The sequence below is a fragment of the Odocoileus virginianus genome, chromosome 5 (genome assembly GCF_023699985.2).
Source record: "Odocoileus virginianus isolate 20LAN1187 ecotype Illinois chromosome 5, Ovbor_1.2, whole genome shotgun sequence".
Taxonomy (NCBI): Eukaryota; Metazoa; Chordata; class Mammalia; order Artiodactyla; family Cervidae; genus Odocoileus; species Odocoileus virginianus.
This window is the reverse complement of record NC_069678.1, coordinates 86,049,107-86,067,690: the sequence shown is the minus strand read 5'-3', so window position 1 is coordinate 86,067,690 and position 18,584 is coordinate 86,049,107.

Genomic DNA, 18,584 nt, shown 5'->3' with positions numbered 1-18,584 from the left:
TGGGCAAACTCTCGGAGATAGTGAAGGACAGGGAAGCCTGGTGTGCTGTAGTCCATGGGGTCAGCAAAGAACTGGACAAGACTGAGCGACTGAACAACCAAGGCCCTTCCTGGATCAGCCCTGCTATGCATACTCTGTCACGCTCTCCCCCCGGCTTCACTGCTAATACTAGCCAAGCTGTCTGCACCCCATTTCTAAACTTCCTCATCTCCCTCTCATCTCTTTGCTTCCACCCCAGCTGGGAGACCAGTGAGGCTCTTTAGTCCTCCAGTCATGAAGCTGCTGGCATCTGGGTCTGCCTTGGCCATTCTGTCCTTGAAGTCTTCACTGCCCAGGTATCCACCATTCAACCCTCCTCCCCCTCCTTTGGCTTACTCATCTTTCTTAAAGAAAAAAATTGTTTTTGTTTGACTGCTCTGGGTCTGAGCTATAGTACTCCGGATCTTTGATCTTTGCTGGAGCGTGTGGAATCTTTAGTTGAATCGTGTGGAATCTAGTTCCCTGACCAGGTATTGAACCAAGGTCCCCTGAATTGGGAGCGCTGAGTCTTAGCCACTGGATCACCAGGCAAATCCCAAGCCCTTCTTCTTCTATTGCTTTTTCTTCTCTGCAGCTCCCTTAAGGACCAGGGTCTGTAGGGCTGACCATGCCTCTACCTCCAGGTGATCTCCTCCATGTCCACAGAAACAACCCACACCTTATTTACCAAAGTTTCCAAAACCTACTTGTCAAGTATAGCCTCTCTCCAGCCTCCTGCCTTCTCTTTCATTCACATAAGCAATGTTGGTTTAATGCTTTGGTATCTGACTCTGTCACTAAGTATGACCATGGGCCCTAAAACTATATGAAGGCTTTGCTGCTGTTGTTGTTTAGTCACAAAGTTGTGTCTGACTCTTTTGCAGCTCCATAGACTGTAGCCTGCCAGGCTCCTCAGTTCATGGGATTCTCTAGGCAAGAATACTGGAGTGGGTTGCCATTTCCTTCTCCAGGGGATCTTTCTGACCCAGGGATCAAACTTGTGTCTCCTGCATTGGCAGGCAGATTCTTTACCATTGAGCCACTTGGTAAGTCTCAGATTGCTCTTCTGTAAAAGGGGACAATAGTAGTTCCTATCTTATGGGGCTTTGTGAAGATTGAATGAGATGATGCATGTGAAGTATTTAACCTAACAAGCAGCACATAGTAGGTGCTTGCTACATTTCTGCTTTCATTATGATTTATTGAGGACTCTGTGTCAGTCCTGTTGTGTGAGGAAGACGATCACAAGCAGGTCAGCTAAAACGGTGGAGAATACTCTCTGGAACCCTGAAAAGTTCAACTCCATTGGGCATGTTGGCAAAGGGCCCTGGATTTTGAAAAGTGTTCCTGAGTTTGGGGGAAAGGGTTTGAGAGAACTGAATTGCTCTGCCTAACAGAGTGATGGAGAATTTGGAGTTTGTAGGAAGAAAGATGAGAGGAGGAGAGAGAGAGCTGATGGGCACTGCCCGGGTGCGTGGAGTTATATGTAAAGGATGTCTAAGTAACAAGATGTTCAAAGTTGTTGGTTTCATGTTGTTCATTTCTTCCTCTGTTTGTGGGCTGAACACACAAAAGCCTCTGGGGAGTAAGTACTGTTTTTTTCCTGTGTGTGGAAATGGTGAGCTTCATCTTTGAACAGCACACATGAGCATATTCATTGTCTATTGCAGCATAACAAACCATCTAAAAACTGAGTGGCTTAAAACAACCACTGCTTAGCATGGAAAGTCAAGAATGGCTCTTTTGGTTGGTTTTTTACTTGAGGTCTGACTTGAGGTTGCAGTCAGATGGCGGCTGGAGTTGGGGTCACTAGAAGGCTTTTTCACTCATGTGTCTGGTAATCTGTACTGGGAATCCTTCAATAGCTGGGGCTGGAATAAGTGGAATTTCTTGAGTGGCTGTCTCCTTGATCCTTGGTGGGCTTGCCACAGGGTCTCTCCCACGTGGCAGCTTCAGTGTATCTGAACTTCTCCTCCCCCCCATTTATTTTTATTAGTTGGAGGCTAATTACTTTACAATATTGTAGTGGTTTTTGCCATACATTGACATGAATCAGCCATGGATTTACATGGGTGTATCTGAACTTCTTACATAGCAGCTCAGAGATAGTGGGACAATACCAGACTATAGCAGAATTGCCACCCAGGAGCTAGTTTTGGAAGTCACACAGCATCAACTTCACTGCATTTTTTTGGTCCAGGCAATTACAAAGATTTGCCCAGTTTCAAGGGGAAAGAACAGGGACTCCCACCTCTTGCCGGAGTGTCACTGACACATTTCAAGAGCATGGGGACCCAAGCAAGATCTTAGCCTTTGGGTGAGTACTCCTGGGTATGCTTGCCACCAGCATTTATGTCTCAAGAGAGAGCCGCAGCCTCCCCAGGAGACCCTCCAAGACCAACAGGAAGAAGCAGAGACACAAGCAATGCACATACATAAAAGGCCACGTGAAGACACAGTGATGAGGCAGCCACTGCAACAGGAGAAGGGAGAGGTCTCAAGAGAAACCAGTGCTGCCAGCGCCCTGACCTTGAATTAAGAACCTCCAGAAGTGTGAGAAAAGGAACTTCTGTTGTTTAAGCAAAAAAAAAAAAAAAAAAAAGCATGGAAGATAGAACATATATTGGTTCAGCTATTTTGGGAAAATACAATCGACCACACTTGGGCTTATAAAATGAACCAATTCAGTGGAAGCTTAAGCTCCAAGCAGGAGCTGATCAAGAGAAATCTTAGACACAAGTCATGAACCAAAGGTTCCAGCCAATCTCATATAGTTATTAAGGAGCAGGGAATCAATGGAGAGTCCTATATTGACATTCCTGGATAGGAAGACTCAACGTTGCAAAGAGGTAGCTTAGTCTATGAATTCCATGCAATCCCAATCAAAATTGGAATGCGGTTTTTAAAAAATAATTTTATGTATTTATTTTTGGCTGGGCGGGCTTTTCTCTAGTTGCAGCAAGCTGCAGCTACTCTTCTGGGCTTCTCATTGCTCTGGCTTCTCTTGTTGCCGAGCACAGGCTCTCCAGCGTGCAGGCCTCAGTAGCTGCAGCACATGGACTCAGGAGTTGTGATTTCCAGGCTTAGTTGCTCTGTGGCATGTGGCATCTTCCCAGACCAGGGTTCAAATCCGTGTCTCCTGCCTTGGCAGGTGGATTCTTTACCACTGAGTCACCAGGGGAACCCTGGAATGTAGTCTTTATGAAATTTGACAAACTGATTCTAAAGAGATTCTAGGAGAGAAGTGGCATGAAAATAGCCAAAAAAAATTTTTAAAGTAAATGAGAAACATCTTTACCACCAGAAATCAAAACATACTCTATAGCAAGTAGAGTTTTATCAACCCAAGGATAGAAGAAAGAGAGAGAACACATATTCACACTCATCACACACATTTAATCTATGATAAAGGCCTATATATTTAGTTTATGATAAATGTTAAATTTGACATCATTAAGGAAAGCGTAGATTAGTCAAAAATTTTTGAAGCAGTTGGATATATAGTCAGAGAAGAAGTCAGTTTTGTAGTAAGGAAAACTTTTCTGAGCAATAGACAAAACCATGAAAAGATGTTTAAATTTGACTTCATAACACTTTTTAAATTGAAACATGTAAACTATCATATGTGAAACGAATCACCAGTCCAGGTTCGATGCATGATACAGGATGCTCGGGGCTGGTGCACTGGGATGACCCAGAGGGATGGGATGGGGAGGGAGTTGGGAGGGGGGTTCAGGATGGGGAACACATGTACACCCATGGCTGATTCATGTCAGTGTATGGCAAAACCAATACAATGTTATAAAGTAAAATAAATAAATAATTTAAATAAAAATAAATAAGTAAACATGTTTAGATAAAATTAAAAACATAAAAGGAAATATTCATCATGTACATTATCAAAGACTTAATTTGAATAACACACAAAAGATTCTTACAAGTCAATAAAACAAACTCTGACAAACACTTCAAAGGATTATCTAATTCGAATCTTCTACAAACTTTTTAGAGAATGGAAAAATAAGTAATACTCTCAAGCTCATTTTATGGGGCTAATAAAACCTTAATATCCAAAGCAATGATGGGCTGTAATAGAAAAGAATATTGGAGGCCAATCTGTCGTATGAACACAGATGGAAAAATCCTATTTAAAATATTAGCACATTGAGTATAGCAATCTATTAAAGGAAACATCATGACCAAATTGGTTTTATACCGGGTTTAAAATTAGAAAACCTATTAATGTGATTCACCACATTATTAAAGAAGTTAAGATGATTTCAAAATGCCAAAAAAAGAAACTCAAATGTCTGCTCTTGTCTTTCCACCTGCCATAGTCACTACCTCTGCAAGAATAACCTGAAAACGGGGGCCCAAGAAGCCAGATACCAGACCAGAGGGAAACGATGACATCACACTCTTTCACTCTCATCTCTCCCAGTGGGTGCTCAGAGCCTGGACACAGCATCATTAGTCACTAGTGAAGTCGCTCAGTCGTGTCCGACTCTTTGCGGCCCCATGGACTGTAGCCGACCAGGCTCCTTGGTCCACGGGATTTTCCAGCAAGAATACTGGAGTGGGTTGCCGTTAGGGAAATGCAAATCAAAACCACTAGTAATGGGCTGCTACATCACACTCACTGGTGTGGCTATAATATAAAATCAGATAATGAAAATGTTAGCAAGGATGAGGAGAAATTGGAATCTTCATACACTGCTAAGAGGAATGTAAAATGGCACTGCCAGTTTGGAAACAGCCTGGCAGTTTCCTGTTCATAAATGTCCATTATAGCATTACTCACAATGGTCAAAAAGTGGAAACAACCCCAGTGTCCATCAACTAATGAATGAATCAATAAAGTACAATGTAATATATATATACAATGGCATATACATATAATGTAATATTAATTGGCAATTAAAGGAAGTACTGATACATGCTACAACATGAATGAACCTTGAAGACATCCTAAGTAAAGGAAGCCAGTCACAAAGGACCTCATATTCTATTATTTTATTTATACAAAATGTTCCTGATTGATAGGTGAATCTGTAAAGGTGGAAAATAGATCAATGATTGACTAGAGCTGAGAGAAGGAAGTGGTTGAGGAGGAATGGGTTGTGACTCTTACAGGTACAGGGTTTCTTTTTCTGAGATGATGAAAATATTCTAAAATTAACTGTGGTGATGATTGTACAACTTTGTGAAAATACTAGATATTGTTAAATTATATGCTTTAAGTAGATGAGTTGTGTGAATGTGGATTCTATCTCAACAAAACTGTTATTTAAAAAACTTATAGAATTGAAAAACAGAAATAGACAAATGCACAGTTTGAGTTGAAGACTTCAACATCCTTCTCTCAACAACTGATACAACAGCTAGAAAATCAGCAAGAATATAGAAGAACTCAACAATCTTCTCCAGAAAATAGGAGAAAACACTTTTCAGGTCACTTTAGGAAGCTTCCATTGGTCTGAAAGCAAAACTATAGAGATATTACATTATAAATAAATAACATCATATTTTATCAGTTTCAGGGAAATGTATAAAACTTATCTCCCTGTATGTCCTTTTAGCCTCCCTCATTTATAATATAATTATCCTAAACGTTTTTTTGACATATACCTAGAAACACATCAGAAAGTGTTACAATTTTTGCTTCAACCTCCAAACAAAATTTGAATCTATCAGTTCAGTTCAGTTCAGTCACTCAGTCGTGTCCAACTCTTTGCGACCCCATGAACCGCAGCACACCATGCCTCCCTGTCCATCACCAACTCCTGGAGTTTACCCAAACTCATGTCCACTGAGTCAGTTATGCCATCCAACCATCTCATCCTCTGTCGTCCCCTTCTCCTCCTGCCCCCAGTCCCTCCCAGCATCAGGGTCTTTTCCAATGAGTCAACTCTTTGCATGAGGTGGCCAAAGTATTGGAGTTTCAGCTTCAGCATCAGTCCTTCCAATGAACACCCAGGACTGATCTCCTTTAGGATGGACTGGTTGGATCTCCTTGCAGTCCCAGGGACTCTCAAGAGTCTTCTCCAACACCATAGTTCAAAAGCATCAATTTTTCGGCACTCAGCTTTCTTTATGGTCCAACTCTCACATCCATACATGACCCCTGGAAAAACTATAGCCTTGACTACACTGAACTTTGTTGACAAAATAACGTCTCTGCTTTTTAATATGCTGTCTAGGTTGGTCATAACTTTCCTTCCAAGGAGTAAATGTCTGTTAATTTCATTCCTGCAATCACCACCTGCAGTGATTTTGGAGCCCAGAAAAATCTGGGCTCCCCATCTATTTGCCATGAAGTGATGGGACCGGATGCCATGATCTTAGTTTTCTGAATGTTGAGCTTTAAGCCAACTTTTTCACTCTCCTCTTTCACTTTCATCAAGAGGCTCTTTAGTTCTTCTTCACTTTCTGCCATAAGGGTGGTGTCATCGGCATATCTAAGGTTATTGATATTTCTCCCAGCAATCTTGGTTCCAGCTTGTGCTTCTTCCAGCCCAGCATTTCTCATGATGTACCCTGCATATAAGTTAAATAAGCAGGGTGACAGTATACAGCCTTGACGTACTCCTATTCCTAATTGGAACCAGTCTATTGTTTCATGTCCAGTTCTAACTGTTGCTTCCTGACTACCTGCATACAGATTTCTCAAAAGGCAGGTCAGGTGGTCTGGTATTCCCATCTCTTTCAGAATTTTCCACAGTTTATAGATTGCTGCATTAAAAAAAAATTAAATTTAGAAGCTTGTCAGCAATATTTCCTCAAAATTTTGCTATTCCTCATAATCTCTCTCAAATTTTTCTGAAACTCCAATTATACACATATTAGAGCTTTCAATAGTGTCCCATAGGTCATGAAGTTTGTGATTACTTTTCCGCAATCTTTTATTTTCCTTTGTGATTCAGGTTGCTTGATTCCTACTATTTTGTTTTATATTTATGGATTATTTTTTTGTCTCAAATCTGTTATTAATATATCCAATACATTTTTAAATTTCAGATGCTATTTTTTCATTTCTAGGTTTTCCATGTGGTTCTTCTTCTTTTTTTTTTTTTTTTTACTGTTTCCAAGTCTCCCCAAACTTCCTCATTTTTTAACCTAATGTAAGTAATCATCCTTTCTTGTGGACTTTTAAACGTATTTCTCATGGTTATTTTAAAGTCCTTGGCTGCTAATTCCAGTATATGAGTTGCCTATGGCTCTGTTCCTATTGATTTATTTTTCCATTTGACTATGAGCCACATTTTCTTGATTTTGCTGTATATGTACATATACTGAATGTGAGTGATGTGTTATAGAGACTCTGAATTTTGTAATATTCCTCCAAAGAATGTCAAATATTTTTCGGCCAACAGTTAAATTACTGGATGATCATCTTGAATTTGTGGATGTTTAGTTTTACTCTTTGTTAAATAAGTCTACTTTTGGTTTTGCTCCTAGTTCTAGGGTCTAACTCTTAGTTATAGAATATATAGCTTTTTCCCAAGGTGTGGTCCTTTTGAGACCTTAATAGAATGTCCTGGGTATTTACTAAGAGTTTCTAACTTGGCATAATTTAACTCCAAACTGTCATTCTTACTTTGGGCAGTAGCTGAAATCTTTGCTCAGTTCTCTCATCCTTCATTATTGATTTCCCTGTGGGGTACTTGGAGTCCTGTTCATGCATGTGCTATTCGTTAGCTAAGGATTAGAACTCAACATTCAAAAGGTTAAAATCATGGCATCTGGCTTCAATCACTTCATGGAAAATAGATGGGGAAACAATGAAAACAGTGACACTTTTATTTTCTTGGGCTCCAAAATCACTGCAGACAGTGACTGCAGCCATGAAATTAAAAGATGTTTGCTCCTTGGAAGAAAAGCTATGACAAACTTACATAGCATATTAAAAAGCAGAGACATCACTTTGCTGACAAAGCTATGGTTTTTCTAGTAGTCACGTATGGATATGAGAGTTTGATCTTAATGCTGAGCGCCAAAGAATTGATGCTTTTGAACTGTGGTATTGGAGAAGACTCTTGAGAGTTCCTTGGACTGCAAGGAGATCAAACCAGGCAATCCTAAAGGAAATCAACCCTAACTATTCATTGGAAGGACTGATGCTGAAGCTGAAGCTCCAATACTTTGGCCACCTGATGCAAAGAGCCGACTCATTGGAAAAGACCTGATGCTGGGAAAGATTGAAGGTGGGATCAGAAGGGGATGACAGAGGACAAGATGTTGTGGATGGCATCATCAACTTAATGGACATGAGTTTGAGCGAGCTCTGGGAGATGGTGAAGGACATGGAGACCTGGTGTGCTGCAGTCCATGGTGTTGGAAAGAGTAGGACAAGACTGACAGGCTGAACAACAATGAAGGATTAGAGGGCAGTTTATGCATAGAGTTTTGGCCGTCTCTCCTTTTGGCTCTTTCAGTTTTGGAGTTTCCCCCTCAATTTTAGACACTGTGATAATCCTGAACTTTGTCCTCTGATTTATCGAACAATAGGTTTCTGGATTTCTGCCTGAAATTTAGCTTCCCTGTGCTGTGAAGATTGGGGAATACCTTCAGCAGAAAATCCGTATTCAGTGTAGCTCCTTTATTTTATTTTTAAACTTATTTATTTATTTTATTTTTGGCTGTGTTGGGTCTTCGTTGCTGCTCATGGGCTCTCTCTAGTTGCCAAGAGCAGGGAGTACACTGCGCTGCAGCGCATGGGCTTCTCTTGCAGCGGTTTCTCCTGTGAAGCGAAGGCTCTAGGTGCGCGAGCTTCAGTAGTTGTAACTTGTGGGCTCAGTAGTTGCGACTTGCGGGCTTAGTTGCTCCTCAGCAGGTAGGATCTTCCCGAACCAGGGCTCGAACCCATGTCCCCTGCATTGGCAGGCAGACTCTTATCCACTGTACCACCAGGGGAGTCCCTCCCTTATTTTAAATGCTAAACTTTTCCTTCAGTTTATGCCTGCTTCTGGTCACTTTCCTGTTCCATAGTTCAGTTGTTATGTTAAATATTTTGACATCCACTGTTACCAGAACTGGAACTCAGCCCATTTTAGGAATTTAACAACTATTTAGTGAACACCTGCTTTATACAGGGTAGTTATAACTGAACAAGGTAGACACTTCACAGAGTTCACACCTGGGGCTGGGAGCTCAGGTAAAAAGGAAGCCTACTGGAGGCGGTGTGAGGGAAACTTGGAGGCCTCTGGAGGCCCAGGGTCTATTGATGTCGACTCTAGTGAAGACTTTACTAGGGATCCTATTGATAGCTCCTTCTCAGATGTGCTTAGCGCAACCAAAAAAGTTCCTTGTGTTTTTCATTATGCTCTTCCTCTTTTCCTTCCTTCCTTTCATCCTCTTTTACTTTCTTCTTTCTAAAATACTGGTAAAGAATCCGCCTGCCATGCAGAAGACTCTGGTTTGATTCCTGGGTCGGGAAGATCTGCTGGAGAAGGGATAGGCTACCCACTCCAGTATTCTTGGGCTTCTCTTGTGGCTCAGCTGGTTAAGAATCCACCTGCAATGTGGGAGACCTGAGTTCAATCCCTAGGTTGGGAAGATAGCCTGGGAAAAGGGAAAGGCTACCCACTTCAGTATTCTGGCCTGGAGAACTCAAAGAGTCAGACATGACTGAGCAGCTTTCACTTTTGTAAAATACTAACTTCCCTGGTGATCCAGTGGTTAAGAATCTGCCTTCCAAAATGAGGATATGGGTTCCAGTCCCTAGATGGAAACTAAGGCCCCACATGCCCCAGGACAATTAAGCCCATGCTCTGCAAATTACAAGAGTCCATGTGCCACATAAAAGAGCTTGTGCACCACAACTAAGACTTGATGCATCCAAAAATAAATAAATAAATAAATATTTAAAAGTAAAATAAAATATTCACAGCATGTTATCTCTGTACACAGACACTGTGCTGTACACTACAGAGGGTGTGGGTATATTTAGCTGGTCCTTAAAGACTCCACCCTCAGAAACTAAGCCTCTACAACCTGGATTAGCCCAGAGAACATTAACATTGTTTTAAAAAATGTTCATTTCATTAATATTTCCCAAGGACCTTCTTAGTATGTGTCAGGCCTGAAGTGTGAGGAATTAATTAAATGACAAAAATCATAAAAATGGTAGCTAGAAATGATTATTAAGAACAACATTCATCATGTATATATTTGTATTGTAATAATATAATTATATAAGAATATACAAAGCACTTGCTATAAGACAGACATTGCACTCCTGTGTTATGTGCATTTGGTTGAGTCTCCAGAACCCCTCAATGAGATAGGTCCCTTGATTACTCCCATTTCATGAAAAGAAGACTGAGGCTTGGAGAAGTGATTTGCCCAAGAATGCTCAGCTGGGTTTCCACAGTTTCTGCCTTATGGTAGGTACCAGGAATGTGCATTTTCTCCCTTTCCCACTGAGATCACAGTGTATGGCTGTGCAATTTGAGCTCCGCACAAAAGTGGATGACAGAACAAGGTGTGGAATGAAATCCGTCCCTGCCACAAGCCTGACATTGCTTTCACTGCTGCTCCTAGTCCTTGTGGCGCTAGTGGTAAAGAATCTGCCTGCCAATGCAGGAGATGCAAGAGACACGGGTTCAATCCCTGGGTTGGGAAGATCCCCGGGAGAAGGGAATGGCAATCCACTCCAGTATTCTGGCCTGAAGAATCCCACGGACAGAGAAGCCTGGAAGGCTACAGTCCTTGGGGTCGCAAAAAGTCGGACATGACTGAGAGACTGAGCGTCAGCACTGCTCTCCTTAGAGGCAAATTCTTAAGTCTTTTTGAGTTTAGGCCTGGAGCACTCAAGTTTACAATCCTCAGACCTCTTTATCTCTAAGCTTCCAATCTCCTGATCCTTTCTCTGCCTTTTTATGGGAAGGAGGTCCAGAAGAAAAGGCAGGCTCCCTTCCCCACCCATTCCTCCCTCCCTAGGAGAGCCCAACTCCTTCGTTGTTGTTCAGTTGCTCAGTCCTGACTCTTTGCGACCCCATGGACTGCAGCAGGCCAGGGTTCCCTGTCCTTCACCATCTCCCGGAGCTTGCTCAGACTCATGTCCATTCAGTCAGTGATGCCATCCACCTATCTTGTCCTCTGTGGTTCCCTTCTCCTCCTGCCTTCACTCTTTCCCAGCATCAGGGTCTTTTCCAATGAGTCAGCTCTTCGCATCAGGTGGCCAAAGTATTGGAGCTTCAGCATCAGCATCAGTCCTTCCAATGAATATTCAGGATTGATTTTCTTTAGGGTTGACTGGTTTGATCTCCTTGCAGTCCAAGGAACTGTCAAGAGTTCTCCAACACCACGGCTCAAAAGCATCTTCTTCCGCTCTCCTGGCCTGCTGAAATCAGGCTTCTGGTACTCTGCCGCCACCTAGTGGTTATCTACCGCATCACACCATGCTGAAAACAAGGTGAATGGAAAGCCCTTTTCTCAGGCAGAATTCTAGGGAGATGGAAAGGAGAGAGAAGATAAAACACGGTGGGAACTCAGTGAGGGAAAGACCACGACTTCTGGGGAACTGCGACTTAGAATTTGTATTCAGCTAGACTTGGGTCGTGATTCTACCACAAACTGTGTGACCTTGGGCAAGTCATGTCGCCTCTTTGAGCCTGTTTCCTGATTTGTAAATGGAGGGAACACTCATGCCTCTTGATGGCCATGAAGTGCTTAGCATAATGCCCAGCAAGCTTTCGATAGTTGTTTTAGGTAGAAGGAACTTTGTAAGCAAAGGCAGGGAACAGGATGAATGTTCAGAATACCAGGTAGATGACATGATCCCTCTTCCCTGCTGGAGTGGGGTGGGGGTGGGGGGCACAGGTCTCTCAGCCACAGCAAATGGGGGGAGCTGGAAGCCCTTCCTGGAATCAGCTGTGTATTCTAAGCTGAGCCCCCGTGTTAAGCAGGTTTGCTCCCCTGGACTCTGGCAGTCCTCATATATAACTGGACAGAAAATGCCAACCATCATACTTCCTTGTCAAGCTTCAACAAATCTCCTCCAATTTCCTGTGACCTGTCAAATTCTGGTTCTGGTTCCATGTCTCCCCCTATTTTTTTCCATCTGAGTCCTTCTCAGTTCTGGTATGACATTGATAAACTGCAGTGCTGGATTTCCCTGAGCTATGAAGTGAAGTGAAAGTCGCTCAGTTGTGTCCGACTCTTTGCGACCCCATGGACTATATGTTTATCAGTCCGTCCCCACTGCAACCCTAGACTCCATTCTCTTTTGCTTGAATTTGAGTTTTTTGTTTGAATTTGTCTGAATCTGACTCTTTGCCTGGGTTTGGCCCCTTGTTTGTTTCTTGTGTTCTTTTCTGGAAGCTCCAGGGCAGAGTCTATTTCCTAGCCTTTTCCAGCTTCTTGAGGCTTCCCCGATTCCGTGGTTCATAACCTTTTTCCTCCATCTTCAAAGCCAGAAGACTTACATCTCTCTTACCATTCTTTCATAGATTCCTCTCTGCTTCTGTCTTCTGTTTTCTTCTTCTACCTTTCTTTTTTAAATCACATTTCCTTGTGATTGCATTGGACCCACTGGCATAATCTAGGGTAATCTCTCTATCTCAAGATCCTTACCTTCATGATATCTACGAAGACCCTCTTGCCATGTAGTTTAACAGATTCACAGACTCTGGGGATTAGGATGTGGACATCTTTCAGTTCAGTTCAGTCACTGAGTCGTGTCTGACTCTTTGTGACCCCATGAACCACAGCACGCCAGGCCTCCCTGTTCATCACCAACTCCCGGAGTGCACCCAAACCCATGTCCATTGAGTCGTTGAAGCCATCCAACCATCTCACCCTCTGTTGTCCCCTTCTCCTCCTGCCCTCAATCTTTCCCAGCATCAGGGTCTTTTCAAATGAGTCAGCTCTTCGCATGAGGTGGCCAAAGTATTGGAGTTTCAACTTCAACATCAGTCCTTCCAATGGACATCTTTGGAGGGCTATTATTCAACCTACCATAGTCTTCTCTCTGCTCTTGAAACATTCGTGTCTGTCCTACATGAAAAATACATTCACCTATTCAAAAGTTCCTTCAAAGTCTCAGCCTTTTAAATTATCAATTCAAATTCCAAAAATCTCATCCAAATCTTTCAAGCTCAAAAGTCTCAAATCTCATCATTGAAATTATCTGTGTTAGAAATTGGATGACACTCAGTATAATCTATCCTGAGGCAAAGTTTCTCTCCATCTGTGGACTTGTGAAACTAGAAAACAAGTTTTCTGCTCCCAAAATAGAATGGTGGTGCTGGCATAAGGCAATAGTTATAGACATTTGCATGCAAAAAAAGAGAAAAAGAAAAGATAATGGAATCACCAGTCCCAAGCAATTTCAAAATTAAGTTGGACAAACTCCATTAGATTTCAAGGCTTAGGAATAATACTCTGAAGCTCAAGGTTCAGCCCTCTGGGCCTACAGCTTTGCCTTCTGAGTCATTTTTCCTTTTTCTTTAAAGATAGCACCTGTTTCAGAATTCCCTGGTGGCTCAGACAGTAAAAGCATCTGCTTACAACTCAGGAGACTCAGGTTTGATCCTGGGTTGGGAAGATCCCCTGGAGAAGGAAATGGTAACCCACTCCAGTACTCTTGCCTTGGAAATCCCATGGATGGAGGAGCATGGTAGGCTTCAGTCCATGGGGTCGCAAAGAGTCAGACACAACTGAGCGACTTCACTTTCACTTTTCAGGCTAGGGTTTTTTTTTAAAGATTTTATTATATATGTATATTTTAATATTTATTTTTGTCTTTTCATACTGTTCATGGGGTTCTCAAGGCAAGAGTGCTGAAGTGGTTTGCCGTTCCCTTCTCCAGTGGACCACATTTTGTCAGGAAAGGAGTATAACAAGGCTGTATATTGTCACCCTCTTTATTTAACTTATATGCAGAGTACATCATGCGAAATGCTGGGTTAGATGAAGCATAAGCTGGAATCAAGATTGCTGGGAGAAATATCAATAACCTCAGATAGCAGATGACACCACCATTATGACAGAAAGCGAAGAAGAACTGAAGAGCTTCTTGATGAAAATGAAAGAGGAGAGTGAAAAAGTGGGCTTAAAACTCAACATTCAGAAAACTAAGATCATGGCATCCGGTCCCATCACTTCATGGCAAATAGATAGGGAAACAATGGAAACAGTGAGAGATTTTTTTTTTTTTTTTGGCTCCAAAATCACTGCAGATGGTGACTGCAACCATGCAATTAAAAGACGCTTGCTTCTTGGAAGAAAAGCTCTGACCAACCTAGACAGCATATTGAAAAGCAGAGACAATACTTTGCCAACAAAGATCCGTCTAGTCAAAGCTATGGTTTTTCCAGTGGTTGTGTATGGATGTGAAAGTTAGACTATAAAGAAAGCTGAGTGCTGAAGAATTGATGCTTTTGAACTGTGGTGTTGGAAAAGACTCTTGAGAGTCCCTTGGACTGCAAGGAAGTCTAACCAGTCCATCCTAAAGGAGATCTGTCCTGAATATTCACTGGCAGGACTGATGCTGAAGCTGAAACTCCAATATTTTGGCCACCTGATATGAAGAACTGACTCATTAGAAAAGACCCTGATGCTGGGAAGGATTGAAGGCGGGAGGAGAAGGGGACGATAGAGGATGAGATGGCTGGATGGCATCACCGACTTGATGGACTTGAGTTTGAGTAAGCTCTGGGAGTTGGTGATGGACAGGGAAGCCTGGCCTGCTGTGGTTCATGGGGTTGCAAAGGGTCAGACATTACTGAGAGACTGAACTGAACTGAATATTTATTGATTTATTATGTGTAGCTGCACTGGGTCTTTGTTGCTGTGTGTAGGCTTTCTCTAGTTGTAGCGAGCAGAGACTAGTGTTCATTGTGGCGCGTGGGCTTCTCATTGCGGTTGTGTCTCTTGTGGAGCGCATTCTCGAGGTGCACGGGCTTCAGTAGTTGCAGCCCAAAGGTTCAGTAGTTGTGGCACATGGCCTCAGTTTATCTGCAGCATGTGAAATCTTCCCAGATCAGAGGTTGAACCCAGGTACCCTGCATTGTTAGGTGGATTCTTATCCAGTGCACGACCAGGGAAGTCCCTCAAGCAGAGTTTTATCAGCCCGTTTCTTGCCTATAGAATTTTGGGAGTTGTGTAGTCTTTTATTTCATTCTCTCTGTCCCTTTCAGCCCAAGTTCCACTGTTTCTCCTGCTGTAAAATTCTCAAGAACTTTATAGATCTCTCATGTACGTCCCAAGAATGCACTCCACTAGACAAGAAGATCCATAGATCTTCCCTAGATAATTTCATTTCTATTTTTGGCTTCTGTTGAGATACCTGAGGGGAATCTGTGGGTTACATACTTTCTGTCTCCAAAACACCTTGTGTGACTGAATACTCCAGTCTTTTGATCTTTCAGAGAAATTAATAAGAGATTGTCAAACACATCCTCAGCTTTTCCCCTCCAGGAGCTTTCCTGGCAGTGAATCTTTTCATGTTGACATCATATGCAATTTAGATGGGCTGAGAACTCCCCAAATCAAGTCCTGGTTCTTATTTGTTGGTCAGTTCTTCCCTCAATTTATCTGTGTCCCCTCTCATTTTACCAAAAGTAACAAGAAACCAGGCCACACCCCTCAACTCTTTGCTTGGAAATCTCCACAGCTAAATATCCGAGTTCATTGTTGATTCAGTTCTGCTTTCCTCAGAACTGCAGGGCACACAGTTCTAATTTGGGCCGGAGGGTGGGGAGCTCCTGAGTATGACCCTTTCCTCCAGTTTCCAGTGACATGTCCCTCATCTCCTCCGAGCGGAGCGGCGGCTCTCACAGGCAGCGCCTCTAGCACCCGTATTGCTACAAGTATATTCATGTGCTTTAGGTATTCTTCCAGTTGTTTATGTTTTCTTGGCCGTGCTTTTTTCTGAGTCCTCACCGGCAGTCCCCCCATATTTCTCCTAAGGTCTGTCCAAGGTGATCCAGGGTTTTTTGTTTCATGTCTCTCAGAGTTTTTCCTGCCTCTTCCCACTGTCCAACTCCAAAGTCACTTCCACTTGTTTAGGTATCTGTTACAGCAGATGTTATTAGTTCTTATTGCTGTTGTAAAAAATTACCCAAAATTCAGTGGCCTAGAACAACACAAGTTTGTTATGTCAAAATTCTGTGGGTCAGAAGTCCAACGCTGGGCTAAAATCAAGAGGTGAGCACAGCTGCTTTCCTTTCTGGAGACTCTAGCAGAGAGTCTATTTCTTTTCCTTTCCTTTTCTACCTTCTCCCTCTCTCTCTTTTTTTATTTTGGCCATGCCATGTGGCATGTGAAATCCTAGTTCCCTGACCGGGGATCAAACCTGTGCTCCCAGTCTTAACCACTGGACCGCCAGGGAAGTCTCCTTTTTCTACCTTCTAAGGGCTTCCCACATTCCTTGGCTCAGTCTCTCCCTTCCATTTCTCACAGCCAGTAGTGTTACATCTTTTTTACCATTCTTCCATAGCAAAAACTCCTCTGCCTCTGTCTTCCGCTCCTCACTCCACACTTTCACTTTTAAGAATGTGTGTGATTACATTGAACTCATCTGCTTAATCTAGGATAGTCTCCACATCTCAGGAGCATTAATTTAATCATGACTGCAAAATCTCTTGGTCAGATAATGTAACATATTGATAAATTCCAGAGATGAGGATGTGAACATGTTTGGGAGGTCATTATTCTGCCCACCACCACACCCATGCAAATTTTAGCCAGCATGGCCTCCCCAGACAAATTCGATCAGGTTAGTCTCCTGTTTAAAATTATTAAAATGAGTTTTGCCTTGGGGGCATGATGCTGAGTGAAAGAAGCCAGACTGAGAAAGAAAACAACCATATGATCTCACTTATATGTGGAACCAAAAAATGAAAAACAAAAAAATCTCATGGATACAGAGAACAGATTGGTGGTGGCCAGAGGCAGGGACTGGTGATGGTGGAGTGGGTAAAATAGGTGAAGGCGGTCAAAAGTTATAAACTTCCAGTTGTAAAATAAGTAATCCTTGGAAATGTAGAGTTCAGCATGATGGTGATAGTTAATAGTACTGTATTACATAAGTGAAAGTTGCTAGGAGACTAAATCTTAAATGTCGTTTATCACAAGAAAAAAAAATTGAAACTTTGTAAGGTGATGGATGCTAAGTAGACATATTTCGGTGATCATTCCATGATATATATAAATATCAAAACATGCCGTACACCTGAAACTAATACGTGATATGTCAATTTTACCCCAATTTAAAAACCCAAAACCAACAATAGAAAAAACCTCTTAAGTGGCTCCCTGTAGACTTCGGCATGGACTTCCCAGGTGGTGCTAGTGGTAAAGAACCTGCCTGCAAGGCAGGAGACGTGGGTTCGATCCGTGGATCAGGAAGATCCTCTGGAGGAGGCAGTGGCAACTCACTCCAGTATTCTTGGCTGGAGAATCCCATGGACAGAGGAGCCTGGCAGGCTATAGTCCATGGGGTCACAAGGAGTCAGACACAACTGAGTGACTGAGCACAGACTTTGGGTTACTGATCAGATTCCTACTGTAGCTGTTATAAAGCAACTTTTTGCGATCTGTTCATCCCTATCTCCTGGACACTCTCACCGTCCCCCTCTGTCCAGCCTCAAGCACCCTACTGGACAGCTACACTGAAATGTTGCTGCTACACAGTTCCATGACCGCGGTCACTGTTCATCGAGGTCAGTGTCAGGTTCAGTTGAGCATCATCCTCTTCTGGACCTTCCCTGGGCTAGGTGTCCCCCTGCAACACCTTCCAGCACTTTTCCCAAGGCAGGATGTATTTTATGGCATTGGAGTGACCCGTGGACTTTTCAGTGTCTCCCTCCAGATTGTAAGTCTGTGAGGGCAGGGACTGTGCCTGCCCGGCTGCCGTGTCTTCTCTGTGTGGTCCCACTAGGGTTCATTATGAAGTAGGCTCTTCCTGAGTTTTCTTTGAGAAGTAATGGACACGATTCCTTCCGGCTCACACATTCTGTTCTGTGAACTCTCACTGCAGGGTATGCTGGAGGATTTTGGCAGAGGTGTCCAAGGCAGTCACCGTGCTTGTGGGAGTGATGCGAGCTTTGAACGACAGAGGCAGAAGTGAGAGTGTTGGGAGGCCAGACTGTTGCCTTTTTAATGATTGCTGCTGATTCCCAGCTCAGAAGGCAACGCTTCCAGCCCCAGCTGTCACACCCCAGGATATTCAAGGAGTTTCCTTTCTGCTGATGGAATGGAGACTTCTCAATTCTGAGAGTTCACATTTATTTGTTTTAACTTTGTTTTTTGTGAAAAACAAAATAGTAAGTAACATCCAGATTCCCACCTCTTAAAAATTCTTTCTTTCTCAAGCTCTCTCTCTCCACATTCACAGACACACAAACGTAATCTGCTTTTCTTCAACATATCAACTTATCATGGATTTCATTGATCAGTACATACTCTTTTTTTTAATGCCTGCATCTATTGTACGCAATCATGTAATGTTAAAACCATATTCCACAAATGAAGGACACTATTGTGGCTTCCAATTATTGTTTTCTGCAGTTACCAATGTTGTTCTTCAATCTGAACCTTAGGAACAATCCATCCTCAAC